The 23591-nt window shown below is 41.2% G+C and overlaps 1 protein-coding gene across 2 annotated transcripts in view; it reads left to right on the top strand.

Moving 5' to 3' along the window:
* Positions 1-23591, top strand: part of CDR2 (cerebellar degeneration related protein 2) — a 124631-nt gene that overhangs the window by 18622 nt on the left and 82418 nt on the right. The window contains exon 3 of one of the 2 annotated variants that reach the window (XM_078344881.1): positions 7705-7835. The exons of the other annotated variant lie outside the window; for it this stretch is intronic. The gene's annotated coding sequence lies outside the window, so the exon portion shown is untranslated. The remainder of the gene's footprint in view (positions 1-7704; positions 7836-23591) is intronic. 2 annotated transcript variants of the gene reach the window in all.

The following is a 23591-nucleotide window of genomic DNA, read 5'->3' as shown; positions in this document are numbered from 1 at the left end:
GCTGGATGCTCCATATCCTTGTCAGCAGTTGCTATTCAATTTTTGGGTTTTTTTTTTTTAGCCATTCCAATTGTTATATAGAGATGTCTCATTATGGTTTTAATTTGCATTTTCCTAATAACCAATAATGTTAAGCATCTTTTGGACTTACCTTCCATGTGTATATCTTCTTTGGTGAAGTGTCTGTTCAAAGCTTTGCCCATTTTTACTTTGTTTTTTTCAAGTCATTCATGGAATATAAACTGTGTTAGTTGATTATTACACTGCTGTGAAGAAGTACCTGAGACTGAGTCATTTATAAAGGAAAGAAGTTTAATTGACTCACAGTTCCACATTGCTGGGGAGGCCTCAGGAAATTTACAATTAATGCAGAAGGCAAAGGAGATGTAGGCAGCTTCTTACAGGGCAGCAGAATGGAGTGAGTGCAAGCATGGGAAATGCCACATGCTTATAAAACCAGCAGATCTCCTGAGACTCACTCACTATCCTAAGAGCAATATAGGCGAAACTGTCCCCGTGATCCAATTACCTCCACCTGGTCCACCCTTGACACATGGGGATTATGGGGATTATAATTTTTTTTTGAGACGGAGTTTCACTCTTTTTGCCCAGGCTGGAGTGCAATGGCGTGATCTCGGCTCACCAAAACCTCTGCCTCCCGGGTTCAAGCAATTCTCCTGCCTCAGCCTCCCTAGTAGCTTGGATTACAGGCATGCGCCACCACGTCTGGCTAATTTTTGTATTTTTAGTAGAGACAGGGTTTCACTGTGTTGGTCAGGATGGTCTCGAACTTCCAACCTTCAGGTGATCCACCCTCCTCAGCCTCCCAAAGTGCTGGGATTAGAGGTGTGAGCCACCATGCCCGGCAATAATTCAAGATGATATTTGGGTAGGGAAACAAAGCTAACTACTATATTATAAACTTTGCCTTTTTATTTTTTTAGATAGGGTCTTCCTCTGTCATCCAGGCTGGAGTCCAGTGACATAATCAGAGCTCACTGCAACCTCTAACTCCTGGTCTCAGATGATCCTCCCACCTTAGTCTCCTGAGTCACTGGGATAACAGGTATATGCCACAATACCTAGCTAATTTTTAATTTTTTGTAGAGATGAAGTTTCACTACATTGTCCAGGCTGGTCTTGAACTCTGAGCCTCAAGTGATCCTCAGCCTCTCCAAGTACTGAGATTATAGGCAAGAGCCACTGTGCCCAGTGTACCATTTTAAAAATTAGATTGTCATTTTATAATTGAATTGTGACAGTTCTTCACATATTCTACATGTAAGTTTTTATCAAATAGGCGTTTTGTTTTTTAAATATTTTCTTACAGTCTGTGGTTCACATTTTCATTTTCTTAACCATGTCTTTCAAAGATCAGAAGTTTTAAATTTTGAAATCAAACGTACTAATTTTTTCCCCTTATGGTTTGCAATTTGATGTCATATTTAAGAAAATTTTCTCATTCTAGAGTCGCAAAGATTTTTTCCTGGGGTTTTTTTGTTTTGTTTTGTTTTGTTTTGTTTTGTTTTAGCCAGAGCTCTCTTCTCCCTGCACGCTCACTCCACAAACACACAGGGTACACCAAAGCCCTTGAGACACTCTTGGAATAATGATGCCAACTCTGTACCTCCAGGGGACTTCACTAATTTATTTTTTTTTATTATTTTTATTTTTATTGCATTTTAGGTTTTAGGGTACATGTGAAGAACATGCAAGATTGTTGCATAGGTACACACATGGCAGTGTGATTTGCTGCCTCTCTCCCCTTCACCTATATCTGGCATTTCTCCTCATGCTATCTCTCCCCAACTCCCCACCCCCCACTGTCCCTCCCCTATTTCTCCCCAACAGACCCCAGTGAGTGATGCTCTCCTCCCTGTGTCCATGTGTTCTCATTGTTCAACACCCGCCTATGAGTGAGAACATGTGGTGTTTGATTTTCTGTTCTTCTGTCAGTTTGCTGAGAATGGTGGTCTCCAGGTTCATCCATGTCCCTACAAAGGACACGAACTCAACATTTTTTATGGCTGCATAATATTCCACGGTGTATATGTGCCACATTTTCCCTGTCCAGTCTATCATCGATGGGCATTTGGGTTGGTTCCAGGTCTTTGCTATTGTAAACAGTGCTGCAATGAACATTCATGTGCATGTGTCCTTATAGTAGAACGATTTATAATCCTTTGGATATATTCCCAGTAATGGGATTGCTGGGTCAAATGGAATTTCTATTTCTAGGTCCTTGAGGAATCGCCACACTGTCTTCCACAATGGTTGAACTAATTTGCACTCCCACCAGCAGTGCAAAAGTGTTCCTATTTCTCCACATTCTCTCTAGCATCTGTTGTCTCTAGATTTTTTAATGATCGCCATTCTAACTGGTGTGAGATGGTATCTCAATGTAGTTTTGATTTGCATTTCTCTAATGACCAGTGATGATGAACATTTTTTCATATGTTTGTTGGCCTCATGTATGTCTTCTTTTGTAAAGTGTCTGCTCATATCCTGCGCCCACTCTTGAGTGGGCTTGTTTTTTTCTTGTAAATCTGTTTTTGTTCTTTGTAAATTCTGGATATCAGCCCTTTGTCAGATGGGTAGACTGCAAACATTTTTTCCCATTCTGTTGGTTGCCAATTCACTCTAATGACTGTTTCTTTTGCCGTACAGAAGCTGTGGAGTTTGATTAGGTCCCATTTGTCTATTTTGGCTTTTGTTGCCAATGCTTTTGGTGTTTTGGTCCTGGGTTTTATTCTAAAAGATGTATGGTTTTAAGTATTACATTTAGGTCTGAACTCCATTGGTGCAAGCTATGGGTTGAGATTCATTTTTGTTCTTTCCTTGGGGGAGCGGAAACTTAGTCTCTTTTTGTCACCCAGGCTGGAGTGCAGTGGTTTGATCTTGGCTCACTGCAACCTCTGCCTCCCAGGGACAAGTAATTCTCCTGCCTCAGCCTCCTGATTACAGGTGTGCTCAGATTATAGGTGTGCACCTCTACACCTGCCTAATTTGTGTATTTTTTAGTAGAGATGAGGTTTTGCCACGTTGGCCAGGCTGGTCTCAAAGTCCTGACCTCAGGTGAGCCACCTGCCTCAGCCTCCCAAAGTGCTGGAATTACAGATGTGAGCCATGGCACCCAGCCTTTCGTTCTTTTATTGGATCTAATTGTTGAAAATACTATCTTTCCTTCATTAAATTGCTGTTGCACTTTGTCAAAAATTAATTTTTCATACATTATAGGAAATAATACCTGTATTTTCTATTCTGTCTAATAGGTACCATACTATCTTGATCACTGTAGCTTTATAATAAGTATTGGAATCAGGCTCTTTTAGTCAGCCAACTTTGTTCTTTTTAAAACTGTTTTTGACTACTTATTTTGCTTTTCCATATAAAATTTATAATCACCTTGTCAATTTCTAGAAAATTTCCTTCTGAGCTTTTGATTGGATTGCATATGGAGAATGGACACCTAAACAATATTCGGTCTCCTAATCCATGAACACAATATATATCTGTTTAAGTTTTCTTTGATTTCTCTCATCAGTGCTTTTTAGTTTTTATCATCTACACCTTGCACATATTTTTAAAGATATATACCTAAGTATTTTCTTTTTCTTTTTTTATGCTGTTGTAAGTGATAATTTTTTTAAAAAGTAATATGTATTGCTGGCTAGGCGCAGTGTATCACACTTGTAATCCCACCACTTTGGGAGGCTGAGGCAAGAGGATCACTTGAGGCCAGGAGTGTTTTGTTTTGTTTTTGAGATGGAGTCTCACTCTGTCACCCAGGCTGGAGTGCAATGGTGTGATCTTGGCTCACTGCAGCCTCTACTTCCCAGGTTCAAGTGATTCTCCTGCTTCAGCCTCCCAACTAGCTGGGACTACAGGCACTCACCACCATGCCCAGCTAATTATTGTATTTTTAGCAGAGACAGGGTTTCATCAAGTTGGTCAGGCTGGTCTGGACCTCTTGACCTCAAGTGATCCACCGGCCTCTGTCCCCTAAAGTGCTGGGATTACAAGTGTGAGCCACCAAGACTGGCCAGAGGCCAGGAGTTTGAGGCCAGCCTGGGCAACATAGTAAGACTCCATTTCTACAAAAAAAAAAAAAAAGAAATTTTATTTTTTTGTAATTAGCTGGGCATGGTGGCATGTACCTGTAGTCCGAGCTACTCAGGAGGCTGAGGTGGGAGGATTACTGGAGCCCAGGAGGTTGAGGCTGCAGTGAGCTATGATTATACCATTGCATTCCAGCATGAGTGGCAGAGCAAGATATTGTCTCTTAAAAATAATAATAATAATAATAGTAATAGTAATGCAAATTTCCAGTTGTTCATTCCCATATATAGAAATACAGTTGATTTTTATATATTGACCTTGTATCTTGTGACTCTGCTAAGCATTTCCTAATAGAGTTTTATTTCTTTCTTTCAAATTTGTGTGCCTTTAATCTATTTTTCTTGTCTTATTTTGCAGGCTACCATCTCCAGTATAATTTGGAATAGAAGTAGAAAAAACAAATATCCTTGCCTTGTTCCCAATCTTAGAACAAAAGCATTCAGTAATATCACCTCTGTAGGATATTAACCATACATTTTTTTTTTGTAGAAGACTGTCAGGTTGAGGAATTTCACTTCTACTCTTAGTTGGCTGACAGTTTTTAGCATTAGTGGATATTTCATTTTATATGCTTAGATGGTCATGGGGCTTTTACTCTTTTTCTGTTGATATGGTAAATTACATTGGTTGATTTAAACATTGAGTGTTGAATCAACCCTGCATTCCACAATTAACCCCATTTAGTTGTATTTATTTTCCTTTTCACATTAGCTAGATTAGATTTGCTGATATTCTGCTGAAGACTTTTAAAATCTATATTCATGAAGAATACTGGTCTATGATTTTCTTATAATGTCTTTGATTGAAGTATCAGGATAATATTGATAAGATGAACTAAGAAGTGTTCTCTTCAATTTTCTGGAAGAGTTTGTGCTAAATTGGTAATTTTTTTCTTAAATATTTGGTAGAATTTGCCAGTAAAACCATCTGGGTCTGGAGTTTCCTTGGAAAACATCTAAGTTGTCAGATTTATTGATATAAAGATTTCATAATATTTCCTTATCCTTTATGTATCTGCAGAACCTGGACTGATGCCCCTCTTTTCATTTTTGAAACTGGAAATTCATGTCTTCTTTTTTTCTTGACTTGTCTGGCAAGATGTTTATCACTTTTACTGGTATTTTCAAAGAAACAGCTTTTGGCATAATTGACTTACTTTTTAAAATTTTATTGATTTCTGATCTTTATGATTTCCTCCTGTTTAAATTGGGTTTAATTTACTCTTCTTTCTCTAGTTTTTCTAACTTCTTAATAAAAGCATCGATAATTGATTTGAGCCTCTTCATCGTTGTCATCTTCTTCTTCCTTCTTTCTTCTTCTCCTCCTCCTCCTCCTTCCTTCCTTCCTTCCTTCCTTCCTTCCTTCCTTCCTTCCTTCCTTCTTCCTTCTTCCTTCTTCCTTCTTCCTTCTTCCTTCTTCCTTTCTTCTTTTCTTCTTCTTTTTTTCCTAAGGCAGGGTCTTGCCTTGTCACCCAGGCTGCAGTGCAATGGCATGATCACAACTCACTGCAGCCCTGACCCCCTGGGCTCAGGTGATCCTCCCAACTCAGTTTCCCAAGTAGCTGATACTAAGGCACATACCACCATGTCTGGCTAATTTTTGTATTTTTTGTAGAGATGGGACTTCACCGTGTTGCGCAACCTGGTCTCAAATTCCTGGGCTCAAATGATCCTCCTGCCTCTGCCTCCCAAAGTGCTAGGATTTTAGGTCTTGGCCAGGTGAGCCACAATACTGGCCAAGACCCTTCTTTCCTAATATAAGCATTTTATGCCAAACATTTCCCTCCTTGCACTGTTTTTGTTATATCCCATGATTTTTTATATATTACATTTTTCACTTCTGTTCAATTCAAAACATTTTCTAATTTCCTTTGTGAGTTCCTCTTTGATTCATGAGTTATTTCTAAGTATATTTTAAAACTTCTAGATATTTGAGAATTTTCCGAGTATATTTCTTATTTGTTTCTAATTTCATTCCATTGTGATCAAAGGAGATACTTTATATGATTACTATTCTTTTACATTTGTTGTGGTTTGCTTGGTAAATGTTCCATTTGCATTGAAAAAAATAGGTGTTTTGATGTGGTTAGGCAGTGTGTTCTGTAAATGTCAATTGGGTCAAGTTCTGTTAGAGTATTGCTTACATAAGAAAAAATAAAAAGAAATAAAGAAATAAAAGAATTGCTTACATCTTCTATATACTTATTGGTTTTCTGTCTACTTGTTCCATTGTTTTGTTGTTGTTGTTGTTATTTTGTTTGTTTGTTTGATTTTGCTGTTTTTTGTGGAGTTATTTTATCTTTTTTTTTTTTTTTTTTGAAACAGGGTCTTGCTCTGTTGCCCAGGTTGGAGCGCAGTGGTGTGATCACTTCTCATTGCAACCTCAACTTCCAGGGTTCAAATGATCCTCTTGCATCACCTCCCAAGTAGCTGGGACTATAGGCACATGCCACCATGTCTGACTAATTTGTTGTTGCTGTTGTTTTCTTTTTTCTTTCTCTCTCTCTCTTTTTTTTTTTGTCGTTGTTGTTTTTAATAGAGACAGGATCTCACTGTGTTGCCCTAGCTGGTCTCTAACTCTTGAACTCATACTGTCGTCCCACCTCAGCCTCCCAAAGTGCTGGGATTACAGACATGAGACACCAGGCCCAGTGTTTTCTGTTAATTTCTGAAAGAGAAGTATTGACGTCTTTACCTGTAATTGTGAATTTGTCTATTTCTCCATTCTCTTCTATCAGTTTTTGCTTCATGCATTTTGAAGCTCTGTTGTTATGCATATACACATTTAGGATTGTTTTAGCTTGCTGATTAATTGACCCATTTATCATAATGTGATCTTCCTCTTTATCGTTAACATTCCTTCTTCTGAAGGCTACTTTGTCTACAATGAATACAGTCACTGCAACTTTGCTTAATGTGTTTGCCTGTTAGTTTTTTTCCTGAAATGGAGTCTTACTCCACATCTGTGTGTGTGTGTGTGTGTGTGTGTGTGTGTGTAAAATTAATTATATTAAATATAAAAGTGATAAATACTGAAAACTCATTAGTTCCTAATTATTTTACCACATTTTACTATTATTTATGGTTTTCTTTGAGACAGAGTCTTACTCTATTTGAAGTGCAGTGGAATGATCTCAGCTTATTGCAACCTCTGCCTCCTGGGTTCAAGCGATTCTCCTGCCTCAGCCTCCTGAGTAGCTGGGATTACAGGCACCCGCCACAACACCTGGCAAATGTTTATGTTTTTTAGTAGAGATGAGGTTTCACCATGGTGGTGAGGCTGATATCGAACTCCTGACCTCAAGTGATCTACCTGCCTCGGCCTCCCAACGTGCTGGAATTACAGGCAGGCCTGAGCCACCATACCCGGCCTATTTATGCTCTTAAAGGTTATTAATATCTGTTGTATTTATATGGTAGAAATATACATATATAGATATATAGGCTGAAGTGCAGTGGTGTGATCACAGCTCACTACAACTTTAAACTCCTGACTCAAGCAATCCTCCTGCCTCAGCCTCCCAAGTAGTGGGGACTACAGGTGTACACCACCACACTCTGATAAATTTTATGTATTTATTTGTAGAGATCTCACTATGCTGTCCAGGCTGGTCTTAAACTCCTGACCTCAAGCAATCTTCCTGCCTTGGCCTCCCAAAGTGTTGGGATTACAAGCATGAGCCACCACGCCCAGCTTGATGGAAATATTTTATAATGGTATGTGACTGCTCATCAATTTCCAAATTTGTGTTCAGTGATATCACATTGATATCTTGAAACTGGCCATGGTAGAAGTATTTATACAATGGAAATCAGCATAAATTATTGCTTTGGTTTATTAATTGTCTGAAAAGCAGATCAGCAAACCTTTTCTATAAAGAGCCAGATAATATTGTAGGCTTTGTGAGCCACATACAGTCTCTGCTTCCTTGGTGGTTAGATCTCAGGCTGTAAGTTGTATTTGACCCACAGACTATAGTTTGCCTACCCCTGGTCTAGACTTAAGAAAGCAGTAAAAAAGATGCTCATAAAGATTGAACTCAAAACTGTCATTTCTTTAGCCATTATACTGCAAAATGCACAACAAATTAAGGAAATATTCTTGCTAATATTCAAAATGTATCATTTAATTCAGCAAAAAAGTTGCTCACATCATTGGAGACCAAATGAAGTTCTGAAGTGGGTATTCATTGTTTTACTTTTGTCTTACTCATTTAGATAAACAAAAATATAAAACAACATTTAGGTTGGAACTACACTCCTTGGTCAATGACATGAGTGACTTGAATAGTAATCAATCATTTATTCACAGTCTGGATTTTGTGACTCTGATGATTCATAAAGTTTATAGTAAACTTACATATGTATACAATGCATAATATTTTTTTCAAAGAGTTTTAAGCATCTCCAGCACACCAATGTGTACACGTGTCTCATCTGAGCTGATGATAACTCTTGGCTAAGAAAATCTGGGGGGGCGGGACTCAAGATGGTGCGGTGAGAACAACCCAGGATTGAAGCTCTCAGTGAATGCGTGGAGAGGGTGAGTCAGGGCCGCATTTCCAGACGGATCTTTGTTGCCCACAGAATGGAAAAATTCCCAGGTATAAAAGAGATGCGGGACACCAGGCAGAGGTTTTGGCTGGCGCTGCAGCGCAGCAGCGCTACACAGTGCTCTGCACAAAGTGCACTGGTCTGGGGGCCCTGTTCAACCGGCAATCTGAGACTTGAGAGGGCTGAACTTGAGACTGAATGGGACTTGGACAGTGAGCCAGGCCAGGAGAATCCAGGGAGACAGCATTTGGGGTAGCGCAGTGGGACAAACAAAATGGCGATTCTAAACACTCCAGGTGAGAGGTTCCCTGATGGCACAGCTGAACCCAGGATGGTGCAGCTCCGTGGGGGAGGGGCGTCCACCATTGCTGAGGCAATCACCCCTACTGAGGTACACTCCCATTGCTGACGCAGCCTGCCATTGCTGAGGCAATCCGCTACAACAGAAAGACTCTGTCACAGGGCGTAGCCTGTGGCAGCAGGGCGGAGACCGCAGCAGCAGGGCAGAGCCTGCAGCAACAGGGCAAACCTCACACCAGCAGGGCGGAGCCTCGGCAGGCAAATAGTGACTAGACTGCCTCCTAGCTGGGCAGGACAGCACAATGGACACTCACAAAGAAAGCCCCAACCCCCCCGAGACAGAGCATCTGAGAAAAAAAGGGTTTTCTTATGAGTTCTGCTGCAGCAGAATTAAACGTAGCAGCCTAACAGCCATGAATGAACAACAGAGCTCACAGCTCAGCACTTGAGCTCCTATAAAGTACAGACTGTCTCCTCAAGCAGCTCCCTGACCCCTCTATATCCAAAAGACTGACATTTGGCAGGCAACATTCTGGGACAAAGGTAGCAGAAAAAGAAACTGGTAGCATCCCTCACTGTTCTGAAGCTGCTATAGGTGCACCCCAGACAAGCAGGGCCTGGAGTGGACCTCGGCAGTCGAGCAGTGAAGGCGCTAGACTGGTATAAGGAAAACCAAGTAACAGAAATACTTCATCATCAACAATCTGGGCGTCCAATCAGAGACCCAATCGAAAAGTCAGCAACTACACAGACAACAGGTGGATAAATCCACAAAGATGGGAAGAAACCAGCGCAAAAAGGAGGAAAACACCCGAAACCAGAACACCTCGCCTCCTAGAAAGGACCAAAACTCCTCACCAGCAAGGGAACAAAGCTGGATGGAGAATGACTGTGACGAAATGATGGAATTAGACTTCAGAAGGTGGATAATGAGAAACTTCCGTGAGCTAAAAGAACATGTTTTAAATCAATGCAAAGAAACTAAGAACCTTGAAAAAAGATTTGAAAAAAGATTCGAGGAAATGATAACAAGAATGGATAACTTAGAGAAGAATATGAATGAATTAAAGGAGCTGAAAAACGCAATACGAGAACTTCACGAAGCATGCACAAGTTTCAACAGCCGAATTGACCAAGCAGAAGAAAGAATATCAGAAGTCGAAGATCGACTCAATGAAATAAAACAAGAAACCAAGATCAGAGAAAAAAAGCGCAAAAAGGAATGAACAAAGTCTCCAAGAAATGTGGGACTATGTGAAGAGACCTAACCTACGTTTGATAGGTGTACCAGGATGTGACGAAGAGAATGAATCCAAGCTGGAAAATACTCCTCAGGACATTATCCAGGAAAATTTCCCCCACCTAGCAAGACAGGCCAACACTCAAATGCAGGAAATACAGAGAACACCACAAAGATATTCCGCAAGAAGAGCAACCCCAAGGCACATAATCGTCATATTCAACAAGGTTGAAATAAAGGAGAAAATACTAAGGGCAGCCAGAGAGAAAGGTCGGGTCACCCACAAAGGGAAGCCCATCAGACTCACAGCAGATCTCTCAGCAGAAACTCTACAAGCCAGAAGAGAGTGGGGGCCAATATTCAACATCCTTACAGAAAAGAACTTTCAACCCAGAATTTCATATCCAGCCAAACTGAGCTTCATAAGTGAAGGAAAAATAAAATCCTTTGCAAATGAGCAAGTACTCAGAGATTTTGTCAACACCAGGCCTGCTTTACAAGAGCTCCTGAAAGAGGCACTACACATAGAAAGGAACAACCAGTACCAACCATTCCACAATCACACTACATGCTAAAGAGCATCAACATAATGAAGAATCTACAACAACTAATGGGCAAAACAGCCAGCTAGCATCAAAATGGCATTATCAAATTCACACATAACAGTATTAACCCTAAATGTAAATGGACTAAATGCACCAATCAAAAGACACAGACTGGCAAATTGGATGAAAATTCAAAACCCATCACTGTGCTGTATCCAGGAAACCCATCTCACATGCAAGGATACGCAAAGGCTCAAAATAAAGGGATGGAGGAAGATTTACCAAGCAAATGGAGAGCAAAAAAAAGCAGGAGTTGCAATTCTCATCTCTGATAAAATAGACTTTAAAGCAACAAAGATCAAAAGAGACAAAGAAGGCCATTACATAATGGCAAAAGGATCGATACAACAAGAAGAGCTAATGATCCTGAACATATATGGACCCAATGCAGGAGCACCCAGATACATAAGGCAAGTTTTTAACGACTTACAAAAGGACTTAGACTCCCACACAATAATAGTGGGAGACTTTAACACTCCACGGTCAATATTAGACAGATCAGCCAGACAGAAAATCAACAAGGATATCCAGGGTTTGAACTCAGACCTGGAGCAAGCAAACCTGATAGACATTTACAGAACTCTCCACCCCAAATCCACAGAATATACATTCTTCTCAGCACCACATCACACCTACTCTAAAATTGACCACATAATTGGAAGTAAATAACTCCTCAGCAAATGCAAAACAACTGAAATCTTAACAAACAGTCTCTCAGACCATAGTGCAATCAAGTTAGAACTCAGAATTCAGAAACCAACCCAGAACCGCACAGCTTCATGGAAACTGAACAACTGGCTCTTGAATGTTGACTGGATAAACAATGAAATGAAGGCAGAAATAAAGAAGTTCTTCAAAACCAATGAGAAAGAAGACACAACATGCCAGAATCTCTGGGACACATTTAAAGCAGTCTCTAGAGGAAAATATATAGCAATAAGTGCCCATATGAGGAGAATGGAGAGATCCAAAATTGACACCCTCTCAACAAAATTGAAAGAGCGAGAGGAGCAAGATCAAAAAAACTCAAAACCCAGCAGAAGACAAGAAATAACTAAGATGAGAGCTGAACTGAAGGAGATAGAGACACGAAAAACCCTTCCAAAAATCAATAAATCCAAGAGCTGGTTTTTTGAGAAGATCAACAAAATAGACAGACCACTAGCCAGATTGATTAAAAAGAAAAGAGAGAACAACCAAATAGATGCAATAAAAAATGATGAAGGGGAAATCACCACAAATTCCACAGAAATTCAAACCATCATCAGAGAATATTACAAACACCTCTGTGCACATAAACTAGTAAACCTGGAAGAAATGGATAAATTCCTGGACTCCTGTGTCCTCCCAAGCCTAAACCAGGAGGAAGCTGAAACTATGAATAGACCAATAACAAGGTCAGAAGTCGAGGCAGCAATTAAGAGCCTACCACACAAAAAAAGCCCAGGTCCAGATGGGTTCACAGCCGAATTCTACCAGACACACAAAGAGGAGCTGGTACCATTCCTTCTGAAACTATTCCAAATAATCCAAAAAGAGGGAATTCTTCCCAAATCATTTTATGAGACCAACATCATCCTGATACCAAAACCCGGCAGAGACCCAACAAGAAAAGAAAACTTCAGGCCAATATCCATGATGAACATAGATGCAAAAATCTTCAATAAAATATTGGCAAGCCGATTGCAACAGCAAATCAAAAAACTTATCCATCATGATCAAGTAGGATTTATCCCAGGGATGCAAGGCTGGTTCAACATACACAAGTCTATAAACGTAATTCACCACATAAACAGAACCAAAAACAAAAACCACATGATTATCTCAATTGACGCAGAGAAGGCCTTTGACAAAATTCAACAGCCCTTTATGCTAAAAACCCTCAATAAACTCGGTATCAATGGAATGTATCTCAAAGTAATAAAAGCTATTTACGACAAACCGACAGCCAATATCATACTGAATGGGCAAAAACTGGAAGCATTCCCTTTGAAATCCGGCACTAGACAAGGATGCCCCCTTTCACCACTCCTATTCAATATAGTACTGGAAGTTCTAGCCAGAGCAATCAGGCAAGAAAAAGAAATAAAGGGTATTCAAATAGGAAAGGTGGAAGCCAAATTGTCTCTATTTGCAGACGACATGATAGTATACCTAGAAGACCCCATCGCCTCAGCCCAAAATCTTCTGAAATTGATAAGCAACTTCAAGAAAGTCTCAGAATATAAAATCAATGTGCAAAAATCACAAGCATTCCTCTACACCAATAACAGACTTAAAGAAAGCCAAATCGAGAATGAACTGCCACTCACAATTGCTACAAAAAGAATAAAATAACTAGGAATACAACTCACAAGGAACGTAAGGGACCTCTTCAAGGAAAACTACAAATCACTGCTCAACGAAATAAGAGAGGACACAAACAGATGGAGAAACATTCCATGTTCATGGTTAGGAAGAATTAATATCATGAAAATGGCTATACTGCCCAAAGTAATTTGCAGAATCAATGCTATCCCCATCAAGCTACCATTGACATTCTTCACAGAACTGGAAAAAACCACCATGAACTTCATATGGAACCAAAGGAGAGCCTGCATAGCCAAGTCAATTCTAAGCAAAAAGAACACAGCGGGGGGCATCACACTACCAGATTTCAAACTATACTACAAGGCTACAGTAATCAAAACAGCATGGTACTGGTACCAAAACAGAGATATAGATCAATGGAACAAAACAGAGGCATCGGAGGCAACACAACATATCTACAACCATACAATCTTTGATAAACGTTACAAAAACAAGCAATGGGGAAAGGATTTTCTGTTTAACAAATGATGTTGGGAAAACTGGCTAGCCATGTGCAGAAAGCAGAAACTGGACCCCTTCCTGACACCTTACACTAAAATTAACTCCAGATGGATTAAAGACTTAAACATAAGACCCGGCACCATAAAAACCCTAGAAGGAAATCTAGGCAAAACCATCCAGGACATAGGAGTAGGCAAGGACTTCATGACCAAAACACCCAAAGCATTGGCAACAAAAGCCAAAATAGACAAATGGGACCTAATGAAACTCCACAGCTTCTGCACGGCAAAAGAAACAGTCGCTAGAGTGAATCAGCAACCAACAGAATGGGAAAAAATTTTTGCAGTTTACCCATCTGACAAAGGGCTGATATCCAGAATTTACAAAGAACTCAAACAGATTTACAGGAAAAAAACAAACAAGCCCATTCAAAATTGGGCATAGGATATGAACAGACACTTTACAAAAGAAGTCATACATGAGGCCAACAATCATATGAAAAAATGCTCATCATCACTGGTCATCAGAGAGATGCAAATCAAAACCACGTTGAGATACCATCTCCCGCCAGTTAGAACGGCGATCATTAAAAAATCTGGAGACAACAGATGCTGGAGAGGATGTGGAGAAAAAGGAACACTTTTACACTGTTGGTGGGAGTGTAAATTAGTTCAACCATTGTGGAAGACAGTGTGGCGATTCCTCAAGGCCTTAGAAATAGAAATTTCATTTGACCCAGCAATCCCATTACTGGGTATATATCCAAAGGACTATAAATCGTTCTACTATAAGGACACATGCACACGAATGTTCATTGCAGCACTGTTTACAATAGCAAAGACCTGGAATCATCCCAAATGCCCATTATAGACTGGATTGGGAAAATGTGGCACATATCCACCATGGAATATTATGCAGCAATCAGAAATGATGAGTTTGTGTCATTTGTAGGGACATGGATGAATCTGGAGAATATCATTCTCAGCAAACTGACACAAGAACAGAAAATGAAATACCGCATATTCTCACTCATAGGTGGGTGATGAAAAATGAGAACACATGGACACAGGGAGGGGAGTACTAAACACTGGGGTCTATTGGGGGGAAAAGGGTAGGGCCAGCGGGGGGGGGGAGAGCTGGGGAGGGATAGCCTGGGGAGAAATGCCAAATGTGGGTGAAGGGGAGAAAGGAAGCAAAACACACTGCCATGTGTGTACCTATGCAACTGTCTTGCATGTTCTGCACATGTACCCCAAAACCTAAAATGCAATAAAAAATTAAAAAAAAAAAAAAAGAAAGAAAATCTGAACAGGCATGAACCACCATGCCTGGCTAATTTTTTTTTTTTTTTTTTTTTTTTTTTTTTTTTTTTTTGAGACAGAGTCTCACTCTTGTCCCCCAGGCTGGAGTTCAGTGGCACGATCTCGGCTCACTGTAACCTGCACTTCCTGGTTCAAGCGATTCTCCTCCCTCAGACTCCCGAGTAGCTGGGATTATAGCTCAGTCAGTTAGATGAAGGTGGGTGACTGAACTTGTGTTTGTGTGTGAGTGTGCGTGTGTGTGTGTGTGTGTGTGTGTGTGAGAGAGAGAGAGAGAGAGAGAAATGATGCAGAGGTGTCAGAAACAGTGAAAGTCACTTCAGTTCCTGCCTTTCCCACTCCAGTCCTTGTATGGCTTAACCCTGATTTTCTATTCCTGCGTGCCTACGAGTTTGCCTATTGTATACTTCAAAAAAAAAAAAAACACCCCTCTTTAAAATCATTGAAATTGAATTCCTTTCTCATAACCCTAAGACAATGTGCCATATAAATCTGGGTTATTCTCTCATTCTAGTCTCTGAATTTCCCAAATCTGATCTTTTGCACTTTTTTTGGTTTGAGATGGAATCTCACTTGCCCAAGCTGGGATGCAGTGGCATGTTCTCCACTCTCTGCAACCTCAATCTCCTTGGTTCAAGCAATCCTCCTGACTCAGCCTCCTGAGTAGCTGGGACTACAGGCATGAACCACCGAGCTCGGCTAATTTTTTTTTTTTTTTTTTGAGACAGAGTCTTGCTCTTGTCCCCCAGCCTGGAGTGCAGTGGTGCGATCTTGACTCAGTGCAACCTCCACTTCCTGGGTTCAAGTGATTCTCCTCCCTCAACCTCCTGAGTAGCTGGGATTACAGGCACTCATCACCACACCCCGCTAATTTTCTCTATTTTTAATAGAGATGGTGTTTTGCTATGTTGACCAGGCTGGTTTTGAACTCCCGAGCTCAGGCAATCCACCTGCCTCGGCCTCCCAAAGTGCTGGAATTGCAGGTGCAAGCCACCATGCCCAGCCAATTTTTGTATTTTTTTTGTACAGATGGAGTTTCACTGTGTTGCCCCATCTGAGATCTTAAAATCCTGAGTTCAAGTGATCCTCCCACCTTGGCCTCCCAAAATGCTGGCATTGCAGGCATGAGCCACTAAGCCCAGCCTGCACTATTTTAAAAAATTTATTTCTTTTTTTGTTTGTTTTTTTAGACGGAGTCTCACTCTTGTCACCCAGACTGGAGTGCAATGGCATGATCTTGACTCACTGCAACATCCACCTCCTGGGTTCGAGTGATTCCCCTGCCTCAGCCTCCCAAGTAGCTGGGATTACAGGCACCCACTACCACATCCAGCTAATTTTTGTATTGTTGATAGAGACAAGGGTTTCACTGTGTCGGCCAGGTGAGTCTTGAACTCCTGACCTCAGGTGATTCACCTGCCTTAGCCTCCCAAAGTACTGGGATTAAAGGTTTGAGCCACCATGCCTGGCCAATTTCTTTAATTGACAATAATTATATGTATTTATGGGGTACAATGTGATGTTTTGATATATATACACACACATACTGTAGAAAGATTAAATCAAGCTAATTAACACACTGGTCACTTCACCTCCTCCTTTTTTCTGGTGAGTATGTTTAAAATCTATTCTTTTAGCAATTTTGAAATATGCAATACATTGTTATTAACTATGGTGACCATGCTGTGTAAAAAGATCATGAAGTTTTTCCTACTAACTGAAATTTTTTACCCTTTGGCCAATAACTCTGCTTTCCTTATCCTTCCTGCTTCCCGAGCCTCGTGACTGCCCATTACTATGTTCTCTCTGCTTCTATCAGACTGACTTTTTAAGATTCCAGATATGGGCTGGGCATGGTGGCTCATGCCTGTAATCCTAGCACTTTGGGAGGCCAAGGTAGGCAGATCACTTGAAGTCAGGAGTTTGAGACCAGCCTGGCCAACATGTGAAACCCCGTCTCTACTAAAAATACAAAAATTAGTTGAGGGTGGTGGCATGCACCTGTAATCCCAGCTACTTGAGGAGACTGAGGTGGGAGAATTGCTTGAACCCGGGAGGCAGAGGTTGCAGATAGTGCCAAGCTAGCATCACTGGGCAACAGAGCAAAACTCTGTCTCAAAAAAAAAAAGTTTCCATACATGAGTGAGATCATGTGATATTTGTCTTTCTGTGCCTGGCTTATTTCACTTAATATAATGTTCTTCAAGTTCATCCATATTGTGCTAAATGACAGAATTTTCTGGTTTTTGTTTTTTTTCTTTTCGGAGATGGAGTCTTGCTCTGTCACCAGGCTGGAGTGCAGTGGTTTGATCTCAGCTCACTGCAACCTCTGCCTCCCAGCTTCAAGCAAATCTCCTGTCTCAGCCTCCCAAGTAGCTGGGATCGCAGGCACCTGTCACCACACCTGGCTAATTTTTGTATTTTTAGTACAGACAAGGTTTTACCTTGTTGGCCAGGATGGTCTCAATCTCTTGACCTTGTGATCCGTCCGCCTCGGCCTCCCAAAGTGCTGGGATTACAGGCATGAGCCACTATGCCCAGCCAGAATTTTCTTTTTTAAAGCTGCATGGTATTTTATTGTGTCTATGTACCACATTCTCTTTACCCATTTATCTACTAATGTGTCTACTTAGGTAGCTTCCACATCTTGGCAATTATGAATAGTGCTGCAATAAACATGGGAGTGCAGGTAGCTCTTCACATACTGACTTCAGATAATTTGGGTAAATACCCAGAACTGGAATTGCTAGCTCATATGGTAATTCTATTTTTAGTTTCTTGAGGAACCTCTGTACTATTTTCCAAAACAGTGGCTGTACTAATTTACATTCCCATCAACAGTGTACCAGAGTTTCCATTTCAGTACATCCTCACCACCCATTGCTATCTTTCATCTTTTTTTTTTTCTTTTTCTTTTTTGTGACAGAGTCTCATTCTGTCACCCAGACTGGAGTGCAGTGGCACAGTCTCGGCTCACTGCAACCTCCGCCTCCCGGGTTCAAGTGATTCTCCTGCCTCAGCCTCCCGAGTAGCTGGGATTACAGGCATGTGCCACCATGCCCTGCTAATTTTTTTAAAAAATATTTTTGGTATAGACAGGGTTTCACCATGTTGGCCAGGCTGGTCTCGAACTTTTGACCTCAAGTGATCCACCCGCTTCAGCCTCCCACAGTGCTGGGATTATAGGCATGAGCCACTACCGTGGCGTCTTTTTTTTTTTTTTTTTTTTTTTTGAGACAGACTGGTGGAAATACTTTCTAATGGTATGTGACTGCTCATCAATTTCCAAATTTGTGTTCAGTGATATCACATTGATATCTTGAAAATGACCATGACAGAAGTCTCACTCTGTGGCCCAGTCTGTAGTATAGTGGCTTGATCATGGCTCACTGCAGTCTCAAACTCCTGGGTTTGGGTGATCCTCCCACCTCAGCCTCCTCAGTAGTTGGGACTACAGGCCTGGGCCACCATGCCTGGCCAATGTTTTGTATTATTTATTTATTTTGTAGAGACTGGGTTTTGTCATGTTGTCCACGCTGGTCTCGAACTCCTGGGTTCAAGCAGATTTGCCCACCTCAGCCTCCCAGTGCTGAGATTACAGGCCTGGGTGCCATAACTAAGCTCTTTTATTTTTTAAAAAATAGCCTTTTGGTTGTCACGGGTTTTTTTGTTTGTGTTTGTTTTTTAGACAAAGTCTTGCTCTGTCACCAGGCTAGAGTGCAGGTGGTGCAATCTCAGCTCACTGCAACCTCCACCTCCGGGGTTCAAGTGATTCTCCTGCCTCAGCCTCCCAAGTAGCTGGGATTACAGGAGCATGCCACCTCGCCCAGCTAATTTTTTGTATTTTAGTAGAGACGGGGTTTCACCATGTTGGCTAGGATGGTCTCAATCTCCTGACAATGTGATTCCCCTGCCTTGGCCTCTCAAAGTGCTGGGATTATGAGTGTGAGCCACTGCACCCAGGTAATAGTCATTCTAATAGGTGTGAGGCGATATCTCGTTATGGCTTTATTTATTTATTATTGAGATGAAGTCTTGCTCTGTCGCCCAAGCTGGGGTACAGTGATGTCATCTTGGCTCACTGCAACCTCCACCTCCCAGGTTCAAGTGATTCTCCTGCCTCAGCCTCCTGAGTAGCTGGGATTACAGGCGCCCACTAATTTTTTTATTTTTTTAGTAGAGATGGGGTTTCATCACATTGGCTAGGCTGGTCTCAACCTCCTGACCTCAGTTGATCCATCTGCCTCGGCCTCCCAAAGTGCTGGGACTACAGGGGTGAGCCACCGCCCCTGGTCTTCATTGTGGTTTTAATTTGTATTTCCTTAATGATTAGAGATGTGGAACTTTTTTTCATATATCTGTTGGCCATTCATATGTCCTCTGTTGAGAAACAGTAAGTCTGTTCACATCCTTTGCCTATTTTTCAGTCAGGTTTTCTCACTATTGTGTTGAGTTCCTTATATATTGTGGATATTAGTCCCTTATCAGAGGTATAGTTTGCATATATTTTCTTTGACTCTGTGAGTTGTCTCTTCACTTTGTTAATTTCCTTTGCTGTTCAGCAGCTTTTTAGTTTGAGCTAATCCCTTTCATCTATTTGTGCTTTAGCTGCTTATGCTTTTGGAGTTCTACCCAAGAAATCATTCATCAGACCAATGCCATGGAATTTTCTCCATTGTTTTAATCTGGTAGTTTTACAGCTTCAGGCCTTATGTTTAAGTTGTTACTTCATTGTGAATTGATTTTTATTTACCGTGAGAGGTAAGGGTCCAGTTTCATTCTGGATATGGATATCCAGTTTTCCCATCACCATTTATTGAAGAGACTGTCCTTTCCCTGTTGTGTGTTTGTGGCATCTTTGTTGAAAATCAATTGACTGTAAATGCCTGGGTTTATTTCTGGGCTTTCTATCCTGTTTCACTGATCAGTTTTTTTGTTTGTTTGTTTGTTTTTGAAACAGAGTTTTCACTCTTGTTGCCCAGGCTGGAGTTTAATGGCATGATATTGGCTTGCTGCAACCTTCACCTCCTGGGTTCAAGGGGTACTGCCTCAGCCTCCCCAGTAGATGAAATTACAGGTATGGACCTCCACACCCAACTAATTTTTTGTATTTTTTACTAGAGACAGGATTTCACCACGTTGGCCAGGCTGGTCTCAAACTCCTGACCTCAGGTGATCCACCTGCCTCGGTCTCCCAAAGTGCTGAGATTACAGGCATGAGCCACCCACCTCGCCCGGCCCAATGGTCTGTTTTTATGTCAGCATCATGCTATCTTGATTATAGTAGTTTATAATTTATTTTGAAATCATGTTATATGGTGACCTCCGCTATCAATCACAGATGAATCTACAGATAATGACGATGATGCCGTATTAATAAGAAGAATAAAAAACTGTTGTCTCACTAATAAAATTGGTCAGAGAAGCAACATGAGGTTTAAGAAAATAAAAGGGGCTGAGCATGGTGACTCAAGCCTATAATCCCAGCACTTTGGGATGCTGAGGTGGGAGGATCTCTTGAGCCTGGGTGAATGAGGCTGCAGTGAGCTGTGATTGCAGCACTGCACTCCAGCCTGGGCAGCAGCATGAGACTCTGTCTCTGAAAAATAAATAGAATAAAATTTCTAAATAGAAAAATAATTTTTAAAAATTAGCTGGTCATGGTGGCACACACTGTGGTCCCAGCTACTCGGGACCCAGGCTGAGGCATGAGAATAGCTTCAACCTGGGATGCAGAGGTTGCAGTGAGCCGAGATTGTACCACTGCACTCTAGCCTGGGTGACAGAGCAAGACTCTTTCTCAAAAAATAAAAAATAGGCTGGGCGCAATGACTCATGCCTGTAATCCCAGCACTTTGGGAACCAAGGCGGGTGCATCACCTGAGGTCAGGAGTTCAAAACCAACCTGGCCAACATGGTGAAACCCCGTCTCTACTAAAAATACAAAAATTAGCCAGGCGTGGTGGCAGGCACCTGTAATCCCAGCTACTCAGGAGGCTGAGACAGAAGAATCGCTTGAACCTGGGAGGTGGAGGTTGCAGGAAGTCTAGATCACACCATTGTACTCGAGCCTGGACAACAAGAGTGAAACTCCATCTAAAAAAAAAATAAATAAATAAAATAAAAGGAAGTGGCATGCACAGCCTGGTGGGCTCTGGGAAACCCAAAGCAATCCACATATGGTAATTCATTGATGAAGAGTTACAGCTGTGTCCAAGCTGCAAGACCGCTTGGAAACAGCTAACAGTCAGGCCTTACACCTGATATTTAACTTTCTAATGAGAGAGTCAAAAGGCCTAAAACTTGTTGGATTTCTTTTTTGTTTTATTTGCTTTGTTTTCTAGACACATTAGAGGTTAAAAGGAACACTTTTGTCTTCTGGCATGATGTAAATTCTATAAGAATAAACACTTGAAGTTTTGTTTGAATCCTATAACAGCAGTGTTGGCCTTAAAGAGTCCCCACATAATCTGTTTTGTTTCTGATTGCAAATGGGCTCCACTCCAGAATCTGAATTATTGCAATGCTCAGTGGGACCAGGCAAATCAAACTAAACATAGCATCATGAAAATCTAAAAGTGCACTGGGGGGAAAAAGATAGAAAACATAGCTAGTTTCTCCAATGGCTTCTTATTAATTCAAATTTGTTAACAAAGGGATTTGGAAAAGTTTTGTCTATGAAACCATTTAAAAAGTAAGAGATTTTGGCCAGGCACTGTGGCTCATGCCTGTAATCCCAGCACTTTGGGAGGCCAAGGTGGGTGGATCACTTGAGGTCAGGAGTTCGAGACCAGCCTGGTCAACATGATGAAACCCCATCTTTACTAAAAATACAAAAATTAGCTGGGTGTGTGGTGGCCACCTGTAATCCCAGCTACTCAAGAGGCTGAGGCAGGAGAATTGCTTGAACCTGGGAGGTGGAGGCTGCAGTGAGCTCAGTTCTTGCCACTGCACTCCAGCCTGGGAGACAGAGCAAGACTCAGTCTCAAAAAAAGTAAGAGATTATATCAAACAGTTCTGATTCTTTCAAATTATGGATAGCTGAGTCATCCCTACCTTCCAGTTGCTCATACCAGGGGAAGCTGACATGTCAACCTGTGATCACAATGCCTGGTGAAAAGTGCAACAGCTACAACAGAGGACCAAGGATGGGGACAAGGGCACAAAGGATAGGCACATACATGTGTGTACTCATAATACCTTAGTCTTGATACTACCATCCAACAGGTTTTTGTTTTATTTTTTTAGAGGCTGAGTCTTTCTCTGTTGCCCAGGCTGGAGTGCAGTGGCACAATCATGGCTCACTATAGCCTTGAACTCCTGGACTCCAGTGATCCTCCCACCTCAGCCTCCCAAATAGCTAGTACTACAGGCACATGCCACCAACCCACCTAATTATATTTTTTTGTAGTGACTGGGTCTCACTATGTTGCCCAGGCTGGTCTCAAAACTCCTGGCCTCAAGCAATCCCCCCATCTTGGCCTCTTAAAGTGCTAGGGTGACAGGGGTGAGTCACTGCATCTGGCCCATCCAACAGATTTTAAACAAGTGGAAGGATTTGTGCATTCCTTTCTATTACTAAGCTTATTTTCATTCAACATACTTAGAGTTTTCACACTTAGAGGAAACCAGGGTTAACAATAATATTCAGAAATGACATGGCCTGATTTTCTGCTGAGTACTTTCATGAAGCCCAAAGATTCCTATGGTTCTCAGTTACATTCTAGATCGATTGTATTTTTAATTTAAATTATGCACAGTAAAGGGGGACTCTTGATTACTTAGAGGCTGATTATCCAGTCTGCAGCTTCTTTTTGGTTACATGGGTTATCTAAAATAGCACCTTATTAATTCTGCCAACTGAGGAAAGATGTGGAAAAATCAAACTATATGATAGAAAAGGAGCAGGTAGTTTGTTACATTTTCATTTTAGAACCATTGGCTATTACCAGAACCTCTGCATATAATTCATTCATCTAAAAAAATAGGTCTGGTGTGATTATTAATGTGCTAGGCACTGAACTAAATACTGTGTATTCAATGGTAGGTGAAACTGATAGTCTCTATCTTCATGTTGCCTACCTCCTAGTACAGGAGATAGATCTTACTTAAATAATCATAAGTAAGTTTGATTTACACATAATTACATAAGATGACTGTAGAAACTGCTATGATAGAAAATCAAAGTATTAAATGAGAGCTCATTGTTAGAGGGTCTAGCTCATGCTGGACAAGAGGATGCCAGAGAATGCTCCCCAGAGGAATTATCTGAGCTGAGTTCTAAAGGACAAGTAGGCATTAACTAGAAGGGTTCTGCCTAGAATCATGTGCAAAACCTCCAGCCACCGCTAATTCTTCCTCTAAAAGCCATAGCTAGAGCTAGGTGCTGTTGCTCATGCCTATAATCCCAACATTGTGGGAGGCCAATGCAGGCAGATTGCTTGAGCCTAGGACTTTGAGACCAGCACGATCAACATGGCAAAACCTTATCTCTACACAAAATACAAAAAATAGCTGAATGTAGTGGTGCTCACCTGTAGTCCCATCTATTTGGGAGGCTGAGTTGGGAGGATTGTTTGAACCTGGGAGGCAGAGGTTGTAGTGAGCCTAAATTGTGCCACTACACTCCAGCCTGAGTAACAGA

Source organism: Callithrix jacchus, chromosome 12 (assembly GCF_049354715.1).
Source record: "Callithrix jacchus isolate 240 chromosome 12, calJac240_pri, whole genome shotgun sequence".
Lineage (NCBI taxonomy): Eukaryota > Metazoa > Chordata > Mammalia > Primates > Cebidae > Callithrix > Callithrix jacchus.
This window is presented reverse-complemented; position numbering and strand designations above follow the sequence as displayed.